Consider the following 13,102-nt stretch of genomic DNA (forward strand, 5'->3'; position numbering starts at 1 on the left):
AATCACCTCCCCTAGACCAGCGATACTGTTCCAGCTTTTTGTAGGATGGTACTGGGTAGCAAGCCTGTCTATAGCAGAATTACTTGATTCAAGTGAAAGCCCTACGGTTCCCGGGTCAGTCATCCAGGTGCCTCTGAAAATCCAGGTCATGCTGGAGCGGAGGTGCCAGGACCTGCTACACTCTGGGTTCTGAATTTCGTCAAAGTCCTCCTGCTGTACTTTATGGGATGCTGTCACTATGAAAACATGAAGAATTTTTTTTTTTTTTTTTTTTTAACTAGGAAGCAGCATTATTAGGTTCATTCTGCTGCTTGCATTTGTTGTGTTACAACAATAAGTGACTCATTGGAGGAGTTATCAGTAACTGTGCTTAGATAGTTTTTAAATATTAATGGCAACCCCATCTTTTATTTTCTTTTCCTTGACTTTTGGAATTGAAATCACACAACTTCCCTCTCAGGAGAAATGGCCTCAAGCCTGCTGCCAGCTCTCCTCTGATTCCACCCTTGAGAGATCAGTGCTTTGACAAGTACAAAATTCTTGTAGTACCTATCTACTACAAACCTGAAAGGAGTATCTTAAGAGAAGTAACTTGAAAACGGCCAGACACTCTATGGGATGCACCAACCTGAACACACATTCTTTCAGAAAGGCTATGAATTTTTAACAACTTGCTCTCCTGAACAGAACAATCTTCCATCTCCTTGATTTTCTCCAGCATGAAATACAAGAAATCACAAATGACTACAGTCATCTGGCTGAATGGAGGGCAACTGGAGCTCTTCCCAATGCAAAGAGCCCCACACCAGCAAGCCCCAAACAGCTAAAACCTTGCAGATAGAGCACAGACTGAGTAGAAGTAGTTAACTCTCCTGTAAACAGACCATAAATACGTGGACTACGTTATACGCCTTTTGGGCGCCTTCCGTCACCTACAACAGACCGTGGAAGAAACCCTACGCAGGGCACACGAAGGGCAGGTCAACAGTAGTAGTGCCCACCGTCCAGGAGCTGCTTTTCAATTGCCATTTCACCTGTAGCGAAGGGAGACGTCACTCCTCACCCCTTTGTAAGGGACTGCTTGACAGCCGTTGCCACTGCCTCCCAAATCTTTTAGCAGAAGGGATAAGCGAGTCTTTCACGGACTGGGTCATACAGCAGACAGGAAGACAGACACTGACCCTTGCTACAAAAGCTACCCAGCTCACTATTCTCTCTGCCCAAAAAGATAAGAAGCAGCTGCAAGCTTTTCATTGACTGTCTTCTAGGTGGGGATCAACTGGAAGCTGCGAGGGACACGCCAAAGCATTTATTGCTGCAGTGTCTGTCAAGAAAGAGAAACCAGGAATTGAGAGTCTCAACACCAAGACAGCCAGGTATTTGACAGAAATACAATCAAATTAAAAGCTCGGCTGCAAGCCAGACTTAAAAAAAAAAAAGGAAAGATCTTGAAGCCTGCAATACAGAACGCCATTTACCCTGTCCTTAAGTGAAAAGCATAGAACTGGCAACTTTTCTAGTAGGTAAGTTGTAATAGCAGACTCAAAGGCTCACGTCCCATGCGGCTCCCACCCCAGCCATCGTCCGAGCAGGATACAGCCTGGCATGTTCTTGCCCATTCAGCTTCCACGCAAATCTTACCACCTCCAACAGCTCATGCCCAAGAAAAGAGCCTAAGAACAGAGAAACATCTCCCAGCAAACCGGCCTGAACATTTCAGAACCTGCAACAGGACTTCACATCTCCTTTAGCCAACGCTTGCCAGACTGGCTTGGGGACCATCACCACAGGATGAGGCTCCTGGTGCTGCACTGGGCCACGCATACACCCATTTCTCCCTGATTTTTCTACTAAACACCTTCAACCTCACAACCACCGGTCCCAACTGGCACCTTCGCCCACCACCCACAACCCCGCAGGGGCTGGAGGAAGGATATCACCAAGTGTGCGGGACAACCCTGCCCCATGCTCCAGCACCGCTGCCCCAGCACCAGGGAGCAGCGGTGCAGAGTTACAGCTCTGCCAGCCCACAGAGGTGACTCCCAACTCAAGGCACATCGCCTCAGGGCAGGACAGATGTGGCAGGTTTGGAAACTATCAGCTAGGACAGCTGTTTAACTCAAGGACACACACACACACCCCCTCCGGCTGAGGCAAATGGAACTCAGCTGAGGGATTTCTAAAACATTCCCTCTTTTAGACACCACAGCAGGTAACAGGTCAACGCAAGCGACCGAGATCCAAATTTCCATCCTCGGTTTCCGCACGGCTCTCTGATATTCAGTGAGTGCTCTTTCTGATTAGACATCCCTTCTCCTGGTCACTCTCAGAGCACCTTCCACACCTCCAAGGTTATGCTTTGAATCTCCACAATATTTTGTGTCAGGTTTGGCAGCACCCCCAGACCACCACAGCCTCAGTTGCACTGCCAACACAGCCTGGAGATGACACCACCAGGGAGATGATGGGGCTATTCCTTTTTTTTTTTCTTTTTTTTTTTTTTCCCCCTTCCTTCCCCTTTCCTTTCATTCTCTCTCTTTTTATCCCATGCTACATTTGCCAAGTTTCCTGATCTGGTCCACAGCCTCTTCAACCTGGCATGGTGGGCAGCAATGGTGGGAGGCAGCACCACCAGCCCCCACTCCTGCCGAAGTATGCCACAACCCAAGCGAGGTGAGCTCCAACGCTCCAGTTTGCCTGCTGAGAAATAGGGTCCCCCCGGCCTCCCGAAACCGCAGCCACTGTGGCTTTAGAGAACACTCTGTCCTCCTCCTCAGCGTTATCCTTTTTCTGTGGCACAGGCTGGGGAAGGCAGCTTTACACAGGTTGTATCCCCATACCGAGGATCGTTCACAGATAACCAGGCCTCATGCTAGCGAGGTAACCATCCCACGCAGCGCCAGCACGCGGGCGTCACTCCCCTCTGCTTGCTATACACAGCATCCATCTTCATATATATAAAAATTATTGTTCCTCCTTACACTCCCAGTAGGATGAAGACCTAGCACAGAAAGTACCTGCCTAGCTGGAGCACACAGTACTTCTTAATGGACCACTAAACAAATTTTAAGCAATTCCTTGGGATACACAGAAAGTATTCCCCTGCCCCTGCGCATTTGAGCAAAGGAATAAAAATAACTGAGTAGATCTACTGAGCGTGTAACTGAAGCTCAGTGTGCTCTCATTTAAAACTAACCCATTTAATGACACTAATTAGCAGGCGATGCCTCACCTTTGCAGAAAAACAGATTACAATGCCAACTTGGAAAGACTGAGCAGGACAAATCTGCATCACACAATAAATTAGGTATTTCGCTCTCAAATAAACACTTTGTGTGTTTTTTTTTTAAACAAAGAAAGCACAACCCACAAACACATCGGTGAGCCATTTCTATAATGCATCAAATTAGAGGCCTTTAACACCCGCCTGTTACAGAGCCTTAAATGTCACAGCACCATCCCCAGCCACTTCTGCCTACCAGTTTCTAAGGGGATGCCAGAAGCGCGTTAAATCCGCTCCTGTCATAGTCCTGGAGACAAACCACAACAACTTCCTGCCTACTAAAAGCTCTCCAACACGTACAAACCGCGATAGAGACCTTTGCTTTTTCACCTTAAGTCACAAAAACACCAGAAAAACCAAAAGAAACCCCTTATTTATTCAGAATCGGCAACGCCAGGCTGGGAAGTCCGGGATGCCTTCCCCAGCCACGCCAGAGAAATGAGCCCTTGCTGGAAGGCTCCCAGCACGTTTCCTCCCTTCCCTGCAGACAGCGAGCGCCTGCTGCCACCTGAGAGGAAAAGCAAACCTAACTGCGTGCAAACGCATCGCTTGCCAGCTTGCTGCGACACCAACCCAGCCTACGTTACCTCCTGACAGGTGAACACCCACAAGGCAACCCTGCACCGACATCAAGCCCATCTCATCAGAGCGCAGGCGGATGGAGAGTCGGTTTGATCGCTCTTACAAGAGCGATGGCAGAAATACCAGTTATTTTGCTGAAGGCAGATGTGGAGGAGTACATGGACACTCATTAAGGCAGGCAGCTGTTTATCAGGATAACAGGGTGTGCCTCTAAAGGAAGTTAATTAATTTCAGCTCACCTCATCAACACCAATATTAAAAAAAAAAAAAAATCCTCATGGCTTCTGATTAGTCCTTCAGCGTGGAAAGATGACAATGAGGGGAAAGACTTAGTCATCCATGTTCTCTGCCCCTCTCTGCCCAGTCCCGCGTCTCAGCCTGACACAACGTGGCTCCTGTCACCGGAGATCCTCCTGTGCCTTTTGCATATTTCTTCCCCTCCCCTCCTGGCATCCTCTTCCATGCTCTTCCTCCTGCCGTCCGCGCCCAGCAAAACTTTCACCAAAGATTCACTTTTCCTTGAGGCCCACAAACACCCAAGGTAAGCAGGTAATTAAAAATCCCCCAGCAATTTGAGCAGCCTTTGTTTTAAAACCTTAGCAATTCAGGAACCTAAACGATATTTACGAGCGACTCGGGGCGCCCCAGAATTGCGATAAAAACGACGCGTTGCTGTTCGGGATGGAGTTGAGCCAAGCGAGGAGACTGCTATCGCCGATTCCTCCCGAGACGCCGCTGCCCCCGCGGACGTGCCGGAGCGCCATCAGCTAAACCAACCGGAGAAGTACCGAAAACCCACGGATTTGGTCAAATCAGCGCTAATTCATCTCGCTTTGGTCTGACTCCATCCTGAAGACGTATCAGCCTCAAACTAAGCTGCGACCGCCGGTACAAAACCCGTACTGCCTCAAGTTATTGCAGCCGCGCTAACTGGTGTTAAACCTGAGCGTGACAACACACAGACGCCGAGGAACCGAGGAAAACGCTGGGTTTCTGGAACACTCAGGACACGGGGCCGGGGGACACGACATGGCACCAGCTCCGTCCTCTGCTCCCGGCCCCCCCCTCCCCCAAACCCGGCCGAACGCCTGTGCTGCGTGTGGCCCACGCCCCCCCCCCGGTGCCACAAAAGGCACACGGGCACTGGTGGGTGTGCGTGTACACCCACGGACACGGACACACACACACAGAGGTGGGGGAGGGACGCGGCCCCCCCCCCGCCGCCCTCCACGTCCCCGCAGCCCCCGGCCCGCACCCCCCGGGAACGCGGCCGCCCCCGGGGGCGGGCAGGGACCGACGGCGAAGGGCCGGGGCGGGCTGTGCGGTGCGGCGGAGCTCGGCTCACCCCGGCCCGCCGAGAGCCCCGCGGGGCCCCGCCGTCGCCCTCCCCTCCCCGGGCCGCGCCTGAGCAGGCCCCACCGAGGACCGTGGGGCCGCCGCCGAGGCCCCCCCCCCGCTCCGCGCTCACTCACCGCCAGCGGGGCCCGCTACCGGAGCCCGGAGCCGCAGAACCGCCGCCGTCTCCGCCCCGAGCAGGTGCCCGGCGGGGAGGCGGGGCGGGTCCCGGCGGTGCCGCGCCGGCCGCGGCTGCTCCCTCACGGGCGCGGCGGAGAGAAAGGGCGGGCGGCCCGGAAGAGGAGGAGCGGCCGGGCCGGGCCCTGGTCGGCGGCGGAGCCTCCCGCCCCGCTCCGCTCCGCTCGGCAGGTCCGGAGGGGCCTTTCGGTGGCTGCGAAGCCCCGAGCTGCCGTGACGCTCCTCCCCGAAAGCCCTGCGGGGTCGTGGGGGGGGGTGTTGCGGTGAGGCCGCGCACCGCCCCGCGGCCTGCCTGGCGGGTGAGGCGGCGGCCGGCGCTCGGTGCCGGGAAGGCAGGGCCCCGCTGGTGGGGGTTTTGGGGGGTTTTTTCCCCCCCTCCGAGGTTCTCCTCAAGCGTCTCGGAGCGTTCGGCAGAGATCCCCTTCCCCGGGGAGGAGGCGGTGGGCTGAGGGTCGTGCGCCCCGTGGGCCAGGCCCCCGTGGGCTGAGCCGTGTCTGCAGCAGCGGACACCCTTCAGAAAGAGAGTGTCTTTTTGTGTGTGTGTGTGGTACAAAAAAAAAAACCCCAAACAACAAACCCCACCGAGAAAGAGACTTAAAGATGGTGCAAAACCAGAGGCGAAGGGGTCGCAGCGGGGCTCCGAGGCCGCTGGTCAAGGGTCGGGAGCGCCGGTGCGGTGCGTCGGATCGAGTCGTTGACGTAAATTCGGTTCAGATCGGGTGCAGGCACGTGGTTTTGGTTCAGGCCGAGCGCGGGACTGGCGCCGGTTTGCATCCCAACAGGGAGATGGGCGATAACCTGATACGGCATCCTCACAGCGGCACCGGCGGATGATACCTGACCTGGCGTAAAGCTTGCCAAAACCAAGCTAGCCTGTCCACGTTTGGGTTTTTTTTTTTAAGAAATTAATTTAAGCCCAAAAAAGAGCCGGAGTCAGCACTCCGCGTTACGTAGTCTCGACGTTTATGGTCCAGCTCAGAGCCATAGTGCTGCATTCGCTCTGTCGTCACACCGTGGCCTAGCAGGCTGAAGTTAGATGTTTGTATTCTCTGGGTAAAGAGTGGAGAGGAAGGGTTGCTTAATTAAGGTTGGCCCCTTAATTAGATGTACTTCAAAGAGGTGGTCTCAGTTCCCTTGCGTTCCCAATACCAGAGCACGTGGGCTGCTGGGTTTGGCCATCCTTCGGACTTGTAGCTGCCAGCATCTTCCTGCCCTTCTTTTATAGGGTTGATCTTTTAGCAGAGCATTATCGTCACATCTCTGTCTTTTCAACCTGGGCAGAGTTGCTGCAGGTGGGACGGAGGGATCCTTCTTCACAGCTATAAATCTGGTTGCTGTCTTTGTCCGCAGGACCCCGCTCGGTTCTTTCCAGCCTAGCTCAAACACGAGGAACCCCGCACGATTGCCGTAGAAAATAATTTCCTGCGCTCACCAAAACACTTTGAAATTCTCAAAAGAAAAGCATACAGAAGTATAAGATTATTTTTAAATTTAGTAGTAGCGTCTCCCCAATCAAAAGGGACTGCAAAAGGTTTACTGAACTATATGGCATAGAACTAACAGTGGCACGCTGCACTAAACACTGCTTGCTTCCTCTTCGCCACGCTGGTATTTTTGTTAGTAGGAGCTCAGGGCGAGAAATGGGAAGAGTGAGCTTTAGATGGAGAAATGAGACTGAAGCAGGCAGGTGCCGTTAATCTGCACTTTCCCAAAAAAACCTGGGCCAGCTCGCAGGGCTCAGCCAGGTACCCATTTGGCATGCCTCTGACAACGTGCGGGATAATCACCGTATAGGCAGCTACGGCTTCATTCTCAAGATTAGGAAAGTCGAACTAACAGAAAAAAGATGTGGTTTTATTCCCTGCTCCAGCTGGTGTAGTGGTTTGCCTGTTCTCTGCATGTAGCGGGGCTAGCGCTGCCCTGAAACTTTAAGCAGACACCTCACTTAAAGCAAAAACTGGTCCAAAGCATCGAGTACCGACAACCCACCTCCACAGGCATATGATAAACTTCACATAAACTAAATTACTCAACTTTGTTATTAACTTATTTACTGGGATTCGCCTCAGATGGTCTGGATCCAGTGTACATTTATCCTGACGGATGGCAGGATGGATACCATCGTGATGGGTAGTAAGTACACAAGGGTCTTGATGGTTGGGACTGCGTAGTCTAAGAAAACATGAACTTAAAACACAGGTTACAAATTCAATATGCAAAGCAGTGTCTATTGGTAGTTCCACAGCATCGTTATTCTCCATCTCTAAATTGTGAAGGCTATTCTGTTGCACAAGACTTGGCAATTACTGCTTATTAAGACTAATTATTTTAATCTATTTCCATTTTTTTTCTAATTAAGTATCATTAGAATAGAGAATAGCTTTCATATTCCTTTAATGTTTAATTTAGTAAACATTCCCTTCGGAAAGAGCACGGCTGCGGTTTGCATGCTAAACACTTGGAAACGATGAATGGAAGTCACCTAGAATTCAAAGGCAGAAACTAACTCTCGATAGCAGACAGGTCCTGCGTATCCGTTCTTTCCAGGACACATTTCGTTTTCCATGTAAAACATTACTATTGGCAATGAGCTTCGCTGAACAGTATTATGTTAATTTTTTTTTTAAAAGAAGTGGAACTAAAACTTCCCTTGATCCCTGGCAAGGTCAGGCGCAGAAGTAGGCAGAGCAAGGGAGCCTGAGCCGGGCAGGGGAGCGCTGGCTGGGCTCTGCCGCGCTGCCAGGCTCACCGCCGCAGCAGCCGCGGGTGAACGCCTGCCCTCCGCCAAGGTGGACCGCATACAGGGAATTAAAAGCTCTTTGCAGGGAGCGGGTTAGCTTGGTTGTCATACGCATTTCACCTGGTGTCTGCAGACAGAGCCCGTGGACGGTACTTGCAGGGGAAAGAGCACGCTGGAGCAGTGAGAGAGGGTCTGGTGGAGTCAACGTCTGCAAAGGCGTGATCCACCATCACGAACCGCTGTCCAAGGGTAATCGGGGTTTTACCAGCCAACCTCTTATAGTATCTGAAGGGAAGTGTTCTGTTTGTACTTCACTGTCTTGTTATGCTTCCTGATAAGACTCGCATGGCTTCATTAACTTGGATCTCTGCTTTTGGAGGAGTTTCACATTCGTGCTTTCCTCTTTCCCTTCTCCTCCACCCCTACCTTCAGCGCAAGCAGGCATTTTCTTCTTTGAGTTTTATCAAAATACGTGTGCCAAACCAAGAGCAAGCTGCCTCATTCTTTGCAGGCACGCTACTTGTTTGATAATAATAATAATAATAAAAAATACTTCTGTCATTCAGTGGAACTAATTTTGCTAAACCTCTAAGTCCCTAACAAAGGAGCATCAGCTCTTTCTCTTACTTTATAGAAAATGAGATACTGGTGTTAAGGTCAACTCCTGAAGTTACTTGTCAAAAGAATGTAAAATCTGTAACTCCTCATCCAGACAAGGCAAGAATTTGGTCCAGAATAAAGCAAAAAAATGCCACAAATTAAGTTGTAAGAACTTTCTTTAACAGCTTTCTGTGGAACGGTGGTATTTTTTTCAGTTGAGGCTCAGAGCAACAGATAATGATTCCCTCCTTAATTGAGGAAATAAGTCCTACATTATTTAGCTTTGAAATTTGAGGAAAGCTGTAAAGTAATTGTTTAATTAAAACCCGAAGGAATGTGAGAGGAGGACTGACTGCATGACTTGGCTCCGATAGTATCACCAGATTACTCTTTAAAGAGAGCCTTTAGCGAGGCTGGCTCTCATGACGTAATGATGCCCGTATGTTTTATTTATGAGGTTATCAGGACTTTCCTGTAACAACATGTGAAAATGCGCTGTCGCCGCTAGGCGTACGGCCCGTGTAAACTTGGTAGGATTTTGGCATAATACCAGTGAAAACAATCTCAGTGTATGAATTAACGCCAATGTGTGACATAAATACAGTAACAGGATTTTAAAAGCAATGGCTTTGAACCAGGCTTATCACCCAAGAGGCCACAGCAGATGAATGTGAGGAGGAAGGCAGAGGCGCAGAAAGGCTGCATTTCTTTCCCTGTGCAAGAGCCAGATCTTGGAAAGGTGATGGGAGGAGAAATTGCCGTGAAACAGCAGGATGCGAACTCCAAGGAGCAATCGGATTTCAAAATGTCCGGCTTGACAGGATGTTGTGGGCCTAACTGACACCAATTTCTCTTAGGAATTTTAATAGCGATTACGTGGCAGTAAATATGTGCAAAGTATCTTAGCTTTCTTCAGCAACTGCTGCCTTCACCCATCCTGCTTCCCCTCCCTCATCCCATCAACTCATTTACTTGCTAAATCCACCAGCACTTTCATCTACTATAGGACGCTTTCTGCCCTTAAAATCCGACACTGGCCCAAGAACATCAGCATAAATTAACCTTGTAAAAATGTAGGTTAGAAATACAAACATTTCTTGCCAAAAGGAAAGAAATTCTGACCCGGTCATCACCTGGGGAAGTTTTAGCCATTTCTGACCAGGATTATGCTCGTTGCCGGTGCCAGCGATGTGTTGCTGCCGTCCCCAACAGACTACTGCACGTGTTCAGCCTCCAGAAGGCTCCTCGGACTGTTTGTTTCTCTGCCACCCATGGTACGGACAGTCTTTGTCCAGGAACTGCAAGAACAAACTCATTGCAGCAAGCAACCGCCAGAAGTTGTATTCTCTTGGATTCGTGTATTTGAACTGATAAGAGGTTTAAGAAAAGAAAAAGAAGAAAAAGGAAGGAGTGAAAACTGTTCCTGACTGAGACTTCACAGCAGGGGGACTAGGAGTAACTCCGTAGAATTTATTGGTATAAACCCCCATAGCTCTGCATATTTTAGGCCCTAATAATGGTATTTCAGACAATGTTGCCATCTGTATTTTAAAAGAGAGAAGTTGCTCTGAAAAGGGATGTGTGAACATAATGTTAATATGGTGTTACAGATATTGCCCTAATCCTACTTACTGTGCTGCTCGTGTATTGAATTTGGTGAGAGTGGCTGTTATTTCTAGAAAAAAATGAGGAAATACTGTCAGCATAATTTCCCTGATTGTGAACATCTCTCACGCCCGTTACTTTTTTTCTCCAGCTATGTAATTTTATGTTCTTGGGTCCATTCCTGTATAACATCAATCGCCTACAATTGCCACTGACTTCAACTTATTCCTTTTAGACACAGCAAGAAGACAGGAGTGGTAACGCAAAGCTTCTGGTTTGAGCTATTTATGTAACTACTTTAAAAACTCAGAGCAAGGACTTTGCAAAGCACACAGCACATTGCTTACCATTTCCTTTTATTCATTGAATCTCTCCTGCAGCACAGTTGTTTTTTCTCTGGAAGTCATTCAGGCTTGATTTCAGCAGGGATACACATCTATTTTTGGAGAGCTCCCAAGTGAACATCAGACACTAGCTTCCACAGCATTTATTTTGATCCCGAAAATTGCAGGCCTCAGGTAATCATCAAACCCACTAGTTTAAAAAAATTACTGCCTCAGTCTTGAATCATTAGAAATGCTATAAAACCTATACAAGCTAGAGAACAAACAAGGCAACTGAGAAGAAAACAAGTGTCAAAAATTATTCTGGTGGTCAAGAAACCATTTTCTTACACTTTACGTAATTATTTTAAAACCATAAACATCCTTTCTCTCTTAGCGTTTCCACCTGCAATTTTCAGGGCTTTTACACTTAACGTGTTGCTTCAACAGACATGGAAAAATGGCCAGCTGAGTGAATAGCATCTCCTCCTCTTCAGCTGTAGGAGGTCATAAGGATAAGAGAAACGATGGGGTAAAAAAGCAGGGGGGAGATGAACATTGTGGCTCATGGTGTTCCAGACTGGTATGATTGCCGCTAACAGCAGTAACAAAAATGCATCTGAACATCCTAAATTTTCTATTATTTTTAAGTGTATGTATTCTGGAGAGACTGAATTAATTTAAAACCTGTTTTTCTTAAGAAAATCCAGAGAAAATTGCATTCAGTCACCACATACATCATATTTTCCAGATTCTGGCATACTGGCCCAGCAATAATAAATTTTTCAGAATTTAATATTGATATTGAAAACCAACATCCCCAAATGTCAGGTAACTGCCATTTACGTGTATTTGTGCATGCGTACGCAGAGGCAGCACAGGTGAACAACCACCCTCTGTGTTGTTTTCGGAGGCAACCAACGGCTTGAACAGCGTTGTTCTGAAATGAGAGCCAACAAAGAGACTGTTTCAGTCTCTGCCTCGTTCTTGTACAGGGAGGGAGAAGGAAAGGGTAAGGAAGAAGTCCCACCGGTCACTAAAGCAGGAGAAGGAGCAGCGTATCCCCACCGATCCGTTTGTGCTGCTTACGGGACAGTCTCCCTCTTGCGCAGGATACGGGCCGTGGCTTACAGCAAACAATTAAACAGACCTCATGGGGTGAAGAGTCTTCAGCTCATTAATGTTAAACGATTTACACTCTAATACAGGGAAGGGACCACAGCTGAAACCTTTATAGGAGGGACATCTTCTGCTAGGGGTTCCCGGCTGCCTTGCAGCGTTGAAGCCCCGGCGGTGTCCTGGGACCCCGGGCTTCTCTGAGCAGCCGTGACTGACGCAGAAGAGCCGCAGCGCCAGCTGCCCACGCAGCCCGGGTGTCCAGATCCACCCCTGACCGATGCCGTTTTGTTTGGAACTGAACTGGATGGGGAGCCAGGAGGTCTGCTCTGGGACTTCGCTGGGGGCTGGGACAAGCTCTGGCTGTCATTTCCCTGGGTAATGCCATGGGAAGTGCTGAACCTACTCGGAGAGCTACCGTGACGCCCCGTTATGTCACAGGTATCATTTCTTTATGTATTAAAAAGTTACTAATAGTTACTGAAAATAGATCTAGGAAAGGACAGTAGCAGTGTCCAATTCTTCTTGGTGTGTACAATCCTGTGGTGCAGCTCACTTTCTAAAAGTAATCTGAAAAAAAAATAATCCATTTGTAACTCCATTTATAAAATCCATTCAAGGATCACTGCTCTACTCTTTTTTTCTTTCTTCTCACAGCTTGATTCTCAAGTGCTTTACAGCAGAGAAGCTCTACCAAGGACCTTGTGTCAATCACTAGTGATCCCTTACCACAGTTCCAAGACCGCTGACAAATTAACAGTAAAGCTCATTGCACAGACTTCTATCACAGCACCAAACGCTGGTATGGTATTGGTATGAAGTTACATCATCAAAAGCAAAAAGTAGAAGCAATTTAACCCTTCAGCTAACAGTACTTGCTCCAGATATTCAGCCAAATTTGTAAAGCTACATCTGAAAGCAAATAAAAAAGGAAAATGGGCAGTATCTTCCTTCATGAATGCTCAGTTACCATGCTTCCTTTCACCTTAGTAAATAATTGAGTGGACCTGAATAACATGAATGATTCAAGAGTTAATAAGAGTGAGATGAACTGTCACCATGGAAAGTATTAATATACTTCATAATAAAAGTAGATTCTCTCATTTTTAATTTTGACTGAAGTTACGATAAAAAAAAAACAAAACAAAACAAATGAACAAACTGTAGAAGCCGGGGCTGCAAACGGGACTGTACACTGTCACTAGCTCCCCGGCTGCCACAGTTCGGAAACCCTCACCTTAAGGTTCTTCTGCATTTCCTCTGTGTATTGGCAAGACCTCAGAAAGCAAATCAGTATAGGGCAGAGGAAGCAACGGTGAA

At 48.6% G+C, this 13,102-nt stretch overlaps 1 protein-coding gene and 1 long non-coding RNA gene across 4 annotated transcripts in view; one reads left to right on the forward strand and one right to left on the reverse strand.

Moving 5' to 3' along the window:
• BCLAF3 (BCLAF1 and THRAP3 family member 3) overlaps positions 1 to 5,503 on the reverse strand; it is a 36,052-nt gene extending 30,549 nt beyond the window's left edge. For 2 of the 3 annotated variants that reach the window (XR_011324925.1, XM_069784792.1), the window contains exon 1: positions 5,338 to 5,502. The gene's annotated coding sequence lies outside the window, so the exon portion shown is untranslated. Of the gene's footprint in view, positions 1 to 5,337 lie in introns of all 3 variants that reach the window. The other variant, XM_069784793.1, reaches the window with a different exon arrangement.
• Positions 4,243 to 12,895, forward strand: LOC138685623 (uncharacterized). The gene is made up of 3 exons (XR_011324926.1): positions 4,243 to 4,406; positions 11,662 to 12,223; positions 12,440 to 12,895. It is a non-coding gene; the product is annotated as an uncharacterized lncRNA (long non-coding RNA).
• The last annotated feature ends 207 nt before the right edge of the window (positions 12,896 to 13,102 follow it).

The sequence above is a fragment of the Haliaeetus albicilla genome, chromosome 6, assembly GCF_947461875.1.
Source record: "Haliaeetus albicilla chromosome 6, bHalAlb1.1, whole genome shotgun sequence".
Classification (NCBI taxonomy): Eukaryota; Metazoa; Chordata; class Aves; order Accipitriformes; family Accipitridae; genus Haliaeetus; species Haliaeetus albicilla.